This window comes from Sceloporus occidentalis, unplaced genomic scaffold (genome assembly GCF_023333645.1).
Source record: "Sceloporus occidentalis isolate IW3139 unplaced genomic scaffold, rSceOcc1.0.p SCAF_3, whole genome shotgun sequence".
Taxonomy (NCBI): domain Eukaryota; kingdom Metazoa; phylum Chordata; class Lepidosauria; order Squamata; family Phrynosomatidae; genus Sceloporus; species Sceloporus occidentalis.
Genome location: NW_028316983.1, coordinates 15309844 through 15323611, shown reverse-complemented (window position 1 = coordinate 15323611; position 13768 = coordinate 15309844). Strand labels below are relative to the sequence as shown.

The following is a 13768-nucleotide window of genomic DNA, read 5'->3' as shown; positions in this document are numbered from 1 at the left end:
GCCAGACTACTTAAGAGCCACTATCAGATGCTGGAGAGCACTTCATGTCTGTCCTTTTGCAAGCATGTGCTGAGGTCATGTCTGCTCCACCCAGAGGCATTCCTTTCACTCTTCCCCTCAAACTAGGAAGACCTTTAAAATGCATACAGACAGAGATAATCTCTCTTTTTCTTTAACCTGTCATCTCTTCAGTCTCTCTCTCTCTCTCTCTCTCTCTCTGTGAGTGATCTTCTCCAGTCATCTTGTCCACATTGGAGGATGAGAAAATCCAAGTGTGTATTTTAGTCTGCAAGCCCCTTAAGCTTAGCTACACCCCTCTAACCCTACCCACCAGGATTGGTTAGGAGAATAGGTTTAGCTTCCAGATTGCCCCCAACCCTTTACTTTGAGAAGCAGCTTGCATTGACTATAAACTGTTCTGTTGCTTTCTGCTGCTATCTTTTTCTCTTTTTAAATAAAGAAATAATTGTTATTGCTGCAAAATAAGCTTCTTTCTCTACCTCATTTTTACTTGGAACCACTGATGAATTGTCTGTTTTTAAAGTCTTTAGATCGGGGCCGCAAGGCTGATGGTGAGGCTGCCCTGCCCCCAACCCAGAGCTAAAAGGGGGGTCATTGACGTGGGGCAGTCTGTACCATGTCAATATTGGCTTAGTCTGGCTCTGAATTTCAACACATTCAGCCATCAGTGTTCCACTAAATTAGAACTGTAACCTCTCCCTATTCTTTGAATAGCTATACCTATTCAGTTCATTTCAACAGTGAGGATTTCATTTTGATTTCTTCATAAATGGAAAGGAGGGAACCAAGGCTGAAGCCTCCAAGATCAGTGGAATAATGAAACTGCCCCAGATCTTTGTCCTGGATTTATTTATTTATTGGATTTATATCCCACCTTTCTCCCAAACTGGGGTTCAAAGAAGCTTATAGTAATTTAAAATGAATACAACTAAAATGTTAAATACAAAAGTTAAAAAAATTAAATAATACTAATATTGGCGCTTTACAGACCGCCCAGAAAGGGCAGTCTGCCGGCGCTGTCATTTGCTGCGCGGAGGAGCCCCAGCAGCCAAACCGCGCGACTCCTCTGTGCAACAAAAAGAAGCTGCAAAATGCAGCTTCTTCTTGTGGTGCCCCTATGACACCACAAGGCGCCAATGGTGCACTTGTAGCGTCATAATGGTGTCGAGATGTCCACTACGTCAAAATGGCACCCATGTAGAATGGGCGCCACCACTTTGTACGTGCTCGGTGTGTACTAGGGTCAGGGGCGTCCAGAAAGGATGCCTCTTTCTAACCCTAGTACAGTCCGTCCTCGCCTTACGCAGGGGATCCGTTCCGGATCCCTCTGCGTAAGGCGAATTCCGCCTATGCTCGAGCCCCATTGGAAACAATGGGACTCGTGCGCGGTGTCGCGGTGTCGCGGGCGCGCGCGTGGCGCAACGGGCGCATGCGCCCATTCAATTGAATGGGACGCGCCGCCCCTTCTGCCCCGCGTGCGCCCCGCGGCTTGAGCACGTATGCTCAAGGCTGCGTATGGCGCACCTGCGTATGGCTAGCTCATTTAAAATTTGGACTAAAATCCTAAGTGATTTCACTACCTCATTGACACTGGAACCACCATTGGAAAGAGAAAAAACCTAATGTGAGAGAAATAGAAAGTAACAAGAGGAACCCATCTCTCACCTATTGAACATCATTCTACTTTACCTTTACATTTTAGGAGAAACTTCAGGATTCAAGAAAGGAGGCAGTGGTAAACTGAAGATGGGCATTGAAGACCATGCCCCTTGGACAGGTCACATACTCTCAACCTCATAAAAATCCCATGATAGGTTCACCTTATGGTCACCATAAATAAAAAAAAATATCTTCAAGGCACAGAACAACGTCAACAAGAAATATGTGGAGGAGATCCAGCAGATTTCAGTTCTTTGTTTGACTGTAAGGAAAAGCACCAGTACTTTATATGCTGAAGGGTCAAATATTCAATAAAAAGTACTCAATGAGAAAGCCACTTTCCTCTTGTTATAAATACAGTGTGCTCGTGTCATATGCAAGCATGCTATACGTGGCTTCCAGCATATGCTGGAAAGGCTTCTCCCGTGCCCCAGAAGAAACAATGGGGTGCACGCCTGTGGTGCATGCCCTGTGGCATGCCAGGTGTGCACCATGGGAATGAGCCTCATTGTTTCTAATGGGGCTTGAGTTTACGCTGTATTTCCCTTATGCAGTGGGGTCCGGAACGGATCCCCCGCGTAAGGGAAGGGCCAATTGTATTTCTACAGTAATAATAATAAATGTTGGATGCCAGTTTATACCCAGAATGAGGAGAAAGGTAATGTGGTAACTAACATCCAGTCAATGACGAAAGACCATTGGCCAGCTCTGAAAGAGTTGTACTGGATTTACTCTGGCTAATACAAAACAGAACGTGAGGAGGGCACTGTTTAATAACATATATTCCCAAAGTTGCACACGGAAAAGAACTGAATCAAGATCCAACTTTACTGAAAATTTATTGAAAGAAACCTATTTCTGTCTACACCCAGATAGAATAGACTCTGAATAGAATGGAGGCCCTAATCTTAGTTCTCAAATAGCGTGATATAAAAGTTGCCAGGTCAGTCATACATTGTGCATGTGTCACAATAACTTTCCACCTACCCAACATTCCTAGCAGATGTTTTGATTATGCTTCTAAGCCAGGTATTTAAACTGGCCTTCTAAAGATTCCTTCCACATTTCTCACTCTCAGAACGCTCTTAACTCTTAAGTGTCAGGAAAAAAACAACACTAAATATCCTAGATTTTTCTAGAAGAAAGTGTCTTTAACTCAAATTGCTAGGCTGTTTTAACTTAGCCTAAATGAAGCCATATTAGCCTTCTCTTTCCAAACATGTACAATTTCCCATTTTTAACACTGCCAAGGGTACAAAAAGGTGGCTCAATATCATATGTTTCAGTTTTTGGAAGCACAGAGTGTAGCAAATTCCCAATAAAAGAAATAAGCAAGCCTGCAATGTATCTTTTCCCATTCTGTGAAATATGTTCAGTTTTGTGTTTCATTCCATTTTTTCCCAGACATTCAGCTGTTCTGAGAACTATTACCTGAATTGGGGAAGCAATCTACAATGATGAATATACAGTTGGGGTTTGTCTTGGAAATAAAAAATACTGCTATTCCCCAAACCTCCATGCTTTTAATGTCCCCAAGATTGGAAAAATTCTATCTGTTTCCATTTTACAAACATTTTTATGTATGATTTTTTGTTTTGGGAGAAAGCTTAATGACCCATAAATGATAATACTTCCAATTCTTCTCATTCAATTACTTTCTGTTGTGTAGTAGATCAAGTGTGGTCTAGTGGCTTGAGTAGGGCACTGGAAGATCAGCTATAGAAACCTAGTGGGTGACCTTGGACAAGTCACACTCTCTCAGCCTCAGATGAAGGCAAAGACAAACCCTCTCTGAACAAATTCTGCCAAGAAAAACCTTGTGATAGTTTCACCTTAGAGTTTCCACAGGTCAGAAATGACTTGAAGGCACACACAAAACTCCACAATGGCCCTTGCAAATATATATATTTTAAAAAAGTGTTTATTTGAAAGAAAAATAATAACATACAGGGTGAAAAAGAGAGGAAGTTTGAAAGAGAGGGAGGAAAACATTTGGAAAACATTTAATACTTATGGCAATTTACAGTGAAGGTAAAAACAGAGGCACCTTATTCATAAAATGTATTCTTTTTATTATTTTGGTATTTTGTTTCAAAAAGATTATTCATTTAGTTGTTTTTAGTTAATAAATCATGTTGTAAGCTGCCATGGGTCTCAGTATTAAAAGAAAGCTGGCACATGAAATAAATAACCATCAATCAGTCAATCAATCAGTTAGGATTTAGACATACTGAAACAATGAGATTAACCTATGTTTGATTCATTGTTGAACAATTTACTCTCTTGGGGCTCACCAAAAGGATTCAGGCATTGGAAATAAAACGAGACACAAAACTTTGTATTTCTTTTAATTTATTTTATTCAAACTGATGGTAATTTGTGCCTCCAAATAACTGCAAGGTATTTTTATGTTAAATGATCTGGTTGAGGTGCTGTCCTTGATGATATATAAATCCATTTACAGCTGGATGTGGGTAACATAATGAATACTCCATCACTGTACTATGAATAGTAAATTATCACAGATAAAAGTGCTGAACATCCAATCAAAATCATTAAGCAGGGAGAAGTCAAAGATTGGTGAGAACTTGGCAGAGGCAATTATAACTAATGAATACATTAGCTTTAAGATGGAAGAGGCCCTGCTCCAAGAAAATAATACTGAAGGAACTGTGAAGACAATGTGGAGCTGTCTCTGAAAAAGAAAAGATTAATCCATTAAGATAAATATTTCATAGAAGCTGCTTTCAAGGGTCTTAGAGATGTCATGACTTTGTATAAACATTGGTAGTTGCCTTATCCAAACCATCTTTGGATGTGACACAAAACTGGCTTGTTTAGCCTAATTGTGGTTTGTATATCAAGACCTGCCATAGCAAACTAAGGGCCCATTCAGACTACGAAAAAAAGCGGTTTTCAAAGCGAATCTTGCACGTGAAGTTCCTACTCACCCCGAATCTCACACAAGCGAATCCGAGGCTTGCACACCCGTTCCGTGGTAAATGGCCCCTAGCGCGGGTCTTTTGAAATCGGCGCAAATGCCGTTTCTTTTGAAAAACCCCGGGTCCTGGGAATGAGAACTTTGGCCTCGATCACAATCGAGGCAAATTGAGGGAGGGATTTAGGTCAGAGGGTGGGCAAAGGGCAAGGCATTTCCTCCCCTCATCGGAGGGGAGGGGGAGGAGGAAAGAGCCCTGGGAAGAAGGGAGCAAGGAAAGGCATTCTTTAGGAGCCTCTTTTCCCTGCATCCTCTGCCCAAAGCCCTCTGTCACTGGGCATTCCTTCCCTTGCAGGAGGAAAAAATTCAGGTCACTAACGGAGCTCACGTCAGGCTACCCCCCCCCCCTTTTCAAATTCAAACCATTTTTTTTGAGCAACTATGCGCATTGTTTATATTCCAGAAGCAGATGGAGCCAGGCTTGCAGTTTATATCTTTGGATTTCCTTGCTTTCTGCAGAGGCGGAAGCTACAAATGTTGCAAACAATCAATGTTACATTTTTAACAATTTTTTTTTGAGCAACTATGCGAATGATTTGTCTTCTTGAGCAGATACAGCAAGGGAAGCAAAGGTAAAGCTAATGTTGCTTTTAAAAGCATTAAAAAAATGCATGGCAATCCCATCCTTTGCCTGGGACAGGGGCAGATCTGACCCAAAAGCCCACAGGTTTATAAAAAAAGAGAGAGAGAGAGAGAGAGAGAGGCATCTCTCTCCCTGCTTCAGCCACTGAAACCCCTGTGCCTGGCTCTTTAAAAAGGGAGGACACTTCCCCCCGATGCCCTGCAAACGTCACCATGACGATAGCTTGATTGGCAGCAGCCACCTCCAGAATGCATTCGATTTCTGTCAAAATGCATTCGATTTCAAATTTGTAGTGGGCACTTGCTAACGGAGCGATTCGGGGGAGGGGCATCCGGATCAGCCCAGTTCCTTCCAGGTCTTTTAGACCAGTATGAATGGGGCCTAAATATGTTTTGAACTAACTATGGTCTCTAACCATGATTTGTTGTTGACTTGAGAATCTTGAGTTGTGTTTATAATGCTTTGTCATTACATTCTGAGCTTGCAAAAGCTATGTTTCAGATTATAAATTCCCACAATACCCCAATTGGTATGGCCACTGGCTTAATCCTGATATGTTTCATTGTACTGCTGTAAAGACTGGACAAGATACCTTGTCTCTAGGGTAAGATTGAAGGTTCTTTTCTTGTTGTGGTTTCTGCAATTTCTGCAAAATTTATTTCATACAAAACTGGGCCTTGGGCATAATTAATGTCTCTCTGAGGTTATGTGCAGGTACACAAATAACCCCTCCCCCCAGCATAATAGAATAAGTGACTGATTATAAAGACACAAAAACTAATTCTACAGTGGTAGTGTGTTTATCTTCTTCTTGTTGTTGTTGTTTTATGTTGCTTCAATTTGATTCCAACTTATGACATATCAAATCAAATTTATCACAGGGTTTTCTGGACAAGTGCTGTTTAGAGGTTTGTCATTGCTTTCTTCTTATGTTGAGAAAGTGTAACATGCTAAAGGTCACTGAGTAAGCTTCACAGAATCATAGAGTTGGAAGAGACTACTAAGCCCATCCATTCCAACCCCCTGCCATGCAGGAACTCTCAAACAAAGCATACCCAAAAGATGGCCATCCAGCCTCTGTTTAAAGACTTCCAAGGAAGGAGACTCCATCAAATGGCTTAGGTCCAGTTTACTTAAAGGAACGTCTCCTTCCATACAATCCACCCCACACACTCAGGTCCTCTGGGACAAATTTACTACAGACTAAGAAGATCAGACTTGCTGTGGTTACCCAGAGCACCTTCTCATCAGCCACTCCTAAACTTTGGAATGACCTACTAGAGGAGATCTGTCACATAACATCTCTTGAGGCCTTTAAAAAAGCCATCAAGATGGATCTCTTCTGGCAGGCATTCCCAGACTAATACATGGGCCCTGGCCACTGTCCCACAACTATGCCTTCTTTGACTCTCCCTTAAACTGCCTCATTGCAATGGGGATTAAATTTTACTGTAATTTTTATTGCAATTTTAATAACTGATTTTTATGCCTGGTTGCCAGAGCGACGCAACTGAAGCGGAGGCCAAGGCGGGACTCCATTGCCGCCTTCTTCACCATCGGCTCTCCAGCAACAGCGGCGGCGCAGAAGCAGTCAGGCCTGGGCGAGGCTCTCTTCTGCCCCTCCTTCCACCTGCCTGGTTGCCAGAGTGACGCAACTGAAGCGGAGGCCAAGGCGGGACTCCATTGCCGCCTTCTTCACCATCGGCTCTCCAGCAACAGCGGCGGTGCAGAAGCAGTCAGGCCTGGGCGAGGCTCTTTTCTGCTCTTCCTACCACTTGCCTAGTCTCAAGACCATTGAACTCTGTCCCCATTTTTTGTCATTACTTAAAAAGTCACAATAGATCGACTGCAGACTATTTAGGGGACTACGAGACACTGGTTAGATGGAGGGTCTTGATGTCAACCAAGATATATATCCATCAATGTGTGTTTCAGGGGAGGGATTAGATGTCTTCAACGGAGCATCAATTCAAGTTGTGCAGGGCAATGGAAGATATGGCATTAGCAGGGCAAAAGGTCATTACAGAAGAAGACGTGATAGATGTCTGATATCTATTCCACCTTCCATTCACCCTACTACCCCAAAAGATCTGGAGAGCATTCCTAACCATTCGCCAAACCTTTCCCTGCTCTTATGCAATGCCAGGTCAGTGAAGAATAAGTCACGTATCATCTATGACTTACTGATAGATCACAACACTGACCTGGCATGTATCACAGAGACCTGGCTAGGAGCAGATAGCTCTGTAACCTGGGCTCAGGCCCTTCCGGCCGGGTACTCTGTCAATGAGCAGAAAAGGGGAAGTGGGCAGGGGGGAGGCGTAGCCATAATCCATAAAAACAATCTCACTTTAATCAGGATACCTATCCGTGCATTAAACCACATTGAATGCATTTACCTTCACTTGAAGACCAGGGAGAGTTTGGGGATTCTGTTGGTCTATCTCCCACCCCGTAACGTAACAGACTCCCTAGCTGAGCTGACACAACTAGTCTCAGAGCTGATGTTGGAATCACCTAGGCTGTTAGTCCTGGGTGACCTCAACATCCCTCTCAAGGGTGATTTGACTAATCTTACTGGTGCGGCTCGGGAGTTCATAGGTTTCATGACAAACATGGGCCTCTCCCAAATAGTCTCTGAGCCCACGCATTCTGCAGGTCATACTCTTGATGTGGTCTTCTGTACCGAACAGGCATATCCGTGGGCAGAAATAACTAGTATCTGCGCATTATCATGGACGGATCATTTCCTGGTTAAGGTTGGTCTGGAGACTACTATTCCTCCCTCTAGGTGTGGAGGACCAATTAGAATGGTCCACCCTCGAAGGCTGATGGAAACCATTAGGTTCCAAGAAGCCCTAGGGGGTTCTATGGTTGGCAGTGCCAGTGACTCTGTTGAAGTTCTGGTTAATTTATGGAATAACAACATCACCAGAGCTATAGACATGATCGCTCCCAAGCGTCCTTTCCAACCCACTAAAAACCGTAACCCTTGGTACACTGAAGAGCTTAAACAAATGAAGCGGGTTGGACAATGACTAGAGAAGCGTTGGCTGAAATATCAACTCATATCTGATAATAAACTTCATAGGACTTTTCTTAGGTCCTATCAAATGGCGATAGATGCAGCCAAAAAATCTTTCTACTCTGCATCTATTGCGTCTGTGAAATCTCGTCCAGCTGAGCTGTTCAGGGTGGTAAGGAATTTAACACAACTGCCTCCCACCCAGAACCCTCTATTAGAGTCAACCATAGCTTACTGTAATGCTTTTAATGATTATTTCACAGATAAAATCTCTCGGATAAGAGCTGATTTGGATGCCAACTTTAAGTCAGAAGCAATGAGAGAGGCATCCAACGCCTCCGCCATTACTGTTAGACTGGATCAATTTGAGTCGGTAAGTACTAAGGACGTGGACAAGCTCCTTAGTAGTCTGAAAAAAACGACTTGTCCTCTTGACCCTTGCCCATCCTGGCTGGCTGTCCAGGGGGGTGATATAGTCAAGCTGATGCTGAAAAATATAATCAATGCATCCTTCAGGGAGGGTACCCTGCCTTCTTGTCTTAAGGAGGCAGTGGTCAGACCACTCTTAAAAAAGCCCTCCCTGGACCCTCTGGATAGAAATAACTATAGGCCAGTCTCGTTGTTGCCATTCTTGAGCAAGGTGATCGAGAGGGCGGTCGCCAATCAACTACAGGCAGTCTTGGATGAAGCTGATTATCTGGACCCATTTCAAACTGGATTCAGGGCAGGATACGGAGTTGAGACGGCCTTGGTCACCTTAGTCGATGATCTCCGTCTAGGCATCGACAGGGGAAGTGTGACCCTGCTGGTGCTCTTAGACCTCTCAGCGGCCTTCGATACCATCGACCATGGTATCCTTCTGGAACGCCTGAGAGAGTTAGGTATCGGAGGCACTGTTCTACAGTGGTTCCAGTCCTACCTCTCAGGCAGATTCCAGATGGTGGCGCTAGGAGACAGTTGCTCTTCTAAAAGAGAGATAAAATTTGGTGTACCCCAGGGCACAATATTGTCTCCTATGCTGTTTAACATTTACATGAAGCCGCTGGGAAAAATCATCCGGAGACATGGGGCAGGATGTTATCAGTACGCTGATGACACCCAAATATATTTCTCTATGTCTCAGACTGATGCAGTGACTAAGGATGGCATCTCTCCTCTGAATGCCTGTCTTGGGGCGGTAATGGACTGGATGAGGGAAAACCGACTCAAGCTGAATCCAGGTAAGACGGAGGTACTTGTTATAGGAAACCCAAGCCCAGGTATGGAATTATGTCAGCCAGTTCTGGATGGGGTCACACTTCCCCTGAAAGACTCTGTCCGCAGCTTGGGGGTGCTCCTTGACTCGTCGCTTCACCTGACAGCTCAGGTGGATGCGACAGTCAGGAGCACTTGTTATCAGCTTCGGCTGATACGCCAGCTGCGCCCCTTCCTGGAGCAGGGAGACCTTGAAACAGTTGTACATGCGCTGGTCACCTCTCGATTGGACTTCTGTAATGCGCTCTACATGGGGCTACCCTTGTGCCAAGTTCAGAAACTTCAACTTGTACAAAATATGGCAGCCAGGTTAATTACAGGTACTCGTCGTACCGATCACATAACACCGGTTTTGAAATCCCTTCACTGGCTGCCAATTAGTTTCCAGGCAAGGTACAAGGTGTTGGTGATTACCTTCAAAGCCCTACATGGCTTGGGTCCAGAATACTTAAGAGATCGCCTCCTTCCATACTGTCCGTCCCGCACTCTAAGGTCCTCGGGGAAGAATCTACTTCAGCCAATAAAATCTAGGCTAACTTCAGTCACCCAGAGGGCCTTTTCCATTGCAGCTCCGAAGCTATGGAATGACCTGCCGAAGGAGATCCGTGACATTTCTACTCTTACAGCCTTTAAGAAGGCTCTTAAGACGGATCTCTTCCGGCAGGCCTTCCCTACCTAGTTCTACTCCCCATTTACTGTGACTTATGTCACTCTGTCCACCAATTCTTCTCTTAAATTTAATGAGAAGAATTAAATTAAAATTAATTAAAAAAAATCCTTGCCTCAAGAAGAAGAGCCCTCCCTCCATGACATCACCATCAGACCTGGGAGGAAATTAAAAAGAGAGGCCCAACTTCCATCAGGCCTAACTGTGAATGTACTCACTTTCCTCTCTTTAATTTTATTGTATTTTATTTTATTATCTTTATTTTTACTGTTGTAACCCGCCTGGATTCCTTGTGATTGGGCGGGCTATAAATAAATCATTATTATTGTTGTTGTTGTTGTTGTTGTTGTTGTTGTATTTTAAATTGTGGATTAGGGATTGTATTATTATTTTACTATGTTTTATTTTGATTGTAACCCGCTCTGATCCTCTGGGGAGAGGCAGGCAGGCAGGCAGGCAATCAATCAATCAATCAATCAATCATATCATACTCTCAGTATACTCTGGACATGCTCCAGTTTCTCAACATCCTTTTTAAATTCTGGTGCCCAAAATGAGACACAGTATTCTAGGTGAGGCCAGACCAAAGCAGAATAGAGTGGCACTATTACTTCCCTTGATCTAGACACAAGGGCGCGTTACAGACCGCCGGATTGCGGTGGTCTGCTGCCGCCGCCGCTTACACCGTCCGGGAGCCGCAGCCTTTAAACGGCGCAGCTCCCGGACACTGCCGAGAAGGAGCGCGGAAATCGTGCTCCTTCTCAGGCCCTGGAAGAGGCGCCGCAAAGCGCAAGGAGCGCATTTGCGGTGTCATTTCCGGGGCAACACGTGCGGACGCAACGCGTCCAGCACGTAAAGATGGCGGCGCCCGTGTGTATGGGGCGCCGCCATCTTTACACCCCCGTCATGTGCTAGGGGTGAGGCTGGTATGGACACTAGGTCCTCAGCCAACTCTTAGCATGTGACGGGGGCGTATTAAAGGACCGTCTATAACGCACCTATATTTCTATTGATGCAGCCTAAAATCACGTTGGCCTTTTTAGCTGCCGCATTGCACTGTTTACTCATGCTCAACTTGTGGTCTACTTGGACACCTACATCCCTTTCACATGTAGTCTTGTTCAGCCAGGTGTCGCCCATCCTATATCTGTGCATTTCATTTTTCTCCCCTAAGTACAGTACCTTACATTTCTCTATGTTGAATTTCATTTTGTTAGCTTTGGCCCAGCTTTCTAGTCTATTCAGGTCATCTTGAATTTTGATCCTGTCCTCTGGAGTATTAGCTATTCCTCCTAATTTGGTGTCATCCGCAAATTTGATAAGTATGCTCCCAATTCTGTCATCCAAGTCATTGAAAAAGATGTTGAATAGCACTGGGCCCAGGACAGAGCCCTGTGGGACCCCACTGGTCACTTCTCTCCAGGCTGAAAAAGAGCCATTGTTGAGCACCCTTTGGGTTCGGCCAGTCAACCAATTACAAATCCATATAACAGTTGCCCTGTCTAGCCCACATTTTACAAGCTTGTTTTACAACCTTGCTCCTCAATGTCTGAGTAAGGATCTGAATCCTGGTCTCTCAGAATCATAGTCCAGTACTCAAACCACCACATCACAGTGGCTGTCGCTATGTTATTAGAAGGTAGCAATGATCACATTTTCCAGTAATGAATATTTCACAGAACTATGAGAAAATGGTTTGTGAAAAATGCACAAATTCCTTTGAAGACCAATGAAGGAGCTGAACAACTTTATTCTATGTTAGCTATTCCAATCTTTGCTAATGATCTTTGCTAACTCCGCCCTCCACAACTGCCATCTGCCGGCCTGAGAGGGAGCTCGCCAGGCAAGTCCAGCTCCATCAGGACTAGGCCTGAAGGAAGGAGACTCCGCCCTCCACAACTGCCATCTGCCGGCCTGAGAGGGAGTTCGCCAGGCAAGTCCAGTTCCATCAGGACTAGCCTGGAAGAAGGAAGAGCCCTCCCTCCAACCCATCTGCCTTGGTCCAGGCCTCAGAGAGAGAGAAGAACCACTGGACCTCATCCCCTTTCCCTCCATCATTCCCTTCTCCTTTTGTTTTGTGTCTTTTAGATTGTAAGCCTGAGGGCAGGGAACTGTCTGATTAAAAATAATATTGTAAGCCGACCTGAGAGCCATTAGGGCTGAAGGGCAGGATATAAATACCTAAATAAATAAATAAATAAATAATGAAGATGATGATGGAGGAGGAAGAAGATGAATGTGTTTTCTCATAGCCTCAGTGTTGAATAGAATCTCGCCCTCAAAGTTTTCTCATTTATCATGTGAGGACAAATCAGACTAGAATCTTATATACCTAACACCTTTGTTTTGTTTTGGAGATATTTTTATGGAAGAGAATCCCATCCCCCTCCGCACACACCAGATTTTAGTAAAATTGTTTCTGCTCTATAGAGAGGTGAAACATAAGTTGTAATTTGGATTTTCCCAATTAAATATGATAGAAAAGGGTGCATGTGTCTCTGTAGTGTAAGTTCTGGAAATATCTTGGCAGCAACTTTCTAAAAGTTGTCAGTTAATAATGCACTGGAATTGATAATTATTCATTGTATCTTAGGGCAGACAGCAATAATAAAAGCAAACATTAATAATAAAGGACAAACAGTAGGGAAAACTGATAGGACACAAAGTAATAATAAAGTTTTCAGAAGCGAGAGTACTGTGGAGCTATTATTTTCCTTGTGAGCATGATACACAAGCAATTAAGACATATATTGGTGTGGGAAAAACACCAGTGAGTTTGATACATAGTGTTATTTTGCTCTTGACAATATGATTAAAACGACCGTGTTTCCCCACCCCCAACAATTTATTCTAAAGTGTTTAGTAGATGTGCTAAGTAAATGCTTCTTAGAAGCTGTGCTTTTTCATAACAAAACTAATTGATAAATATCCCCTGCCTACTTTTGCTCCCCTTTTAAGGTCTGCTTCTCACCAACAGCTCATGAGATGATATTGCTGCATTGAAAAAACAGCAGTGTTTTGAAGCAAATAATAAATGTGTTGAATTCCTGATTACAAATAATACATCATATCCATGGATATGGAAAGCCAGCATGTCAGGAAGGCACCTTGGCTTGAACTGCTCCCTCCAGTACACTAGTTCTCGATGGGGAGGAAGGGATTTGAAAACCTTCTTATTTCGAGCTGCATTCCCCGATTGAAGATCCTGATGGCCTCCCCCCTCTTTTTGCCAGCAAGACGGCTGGCTGACTAGGCTTTTAATTTGTTTTTAATATATGTATTCTCTGCTGTATGTATGTGTTTTTAATATGTTGTACACCGCCCTGATCAATGGAAGGGCGGTATAGAAATAAAATTATTATTATTATTATTATTATTATTATTATTATTATTATTATTATGTTTACCTGCATTTAAGAGCATTCAGGCACCATCTAGTTGCAAGTTGACAACCCTATCTGCTTTTGGTTTGGCAAGCAAGGCCACCTAGCTAGTTCACCAGTCAGTTAAACTGACTATCACTGCTGGGATATGAGTTGCCATGAGTGCATATTGATGAGG

General features: G+C 43.6%; 1 long non-coding RNA gene across 1 annotated transcript in view; it reads right to left on the bottom strand.

Moving 5' to 3' along the window:
* Window positions 1-4329: 4329 nt before the first annotated feature.
* LOC149315582 (uncharacterized) overlaps window positions 4330-13768 on the bottom strand; it is an 87872-nt gene continuing 78433 nt past the window's right edge. Inside the window, exon 5 of the long non-coding RNA XR_016280675.1 lies at window positions 4330-4375. This is a non-coding gene — a long non-coding RNA (uncharacterized LOC149315582). The remainder of the gene's footprint in view (window positions 4376-13768) is intronic.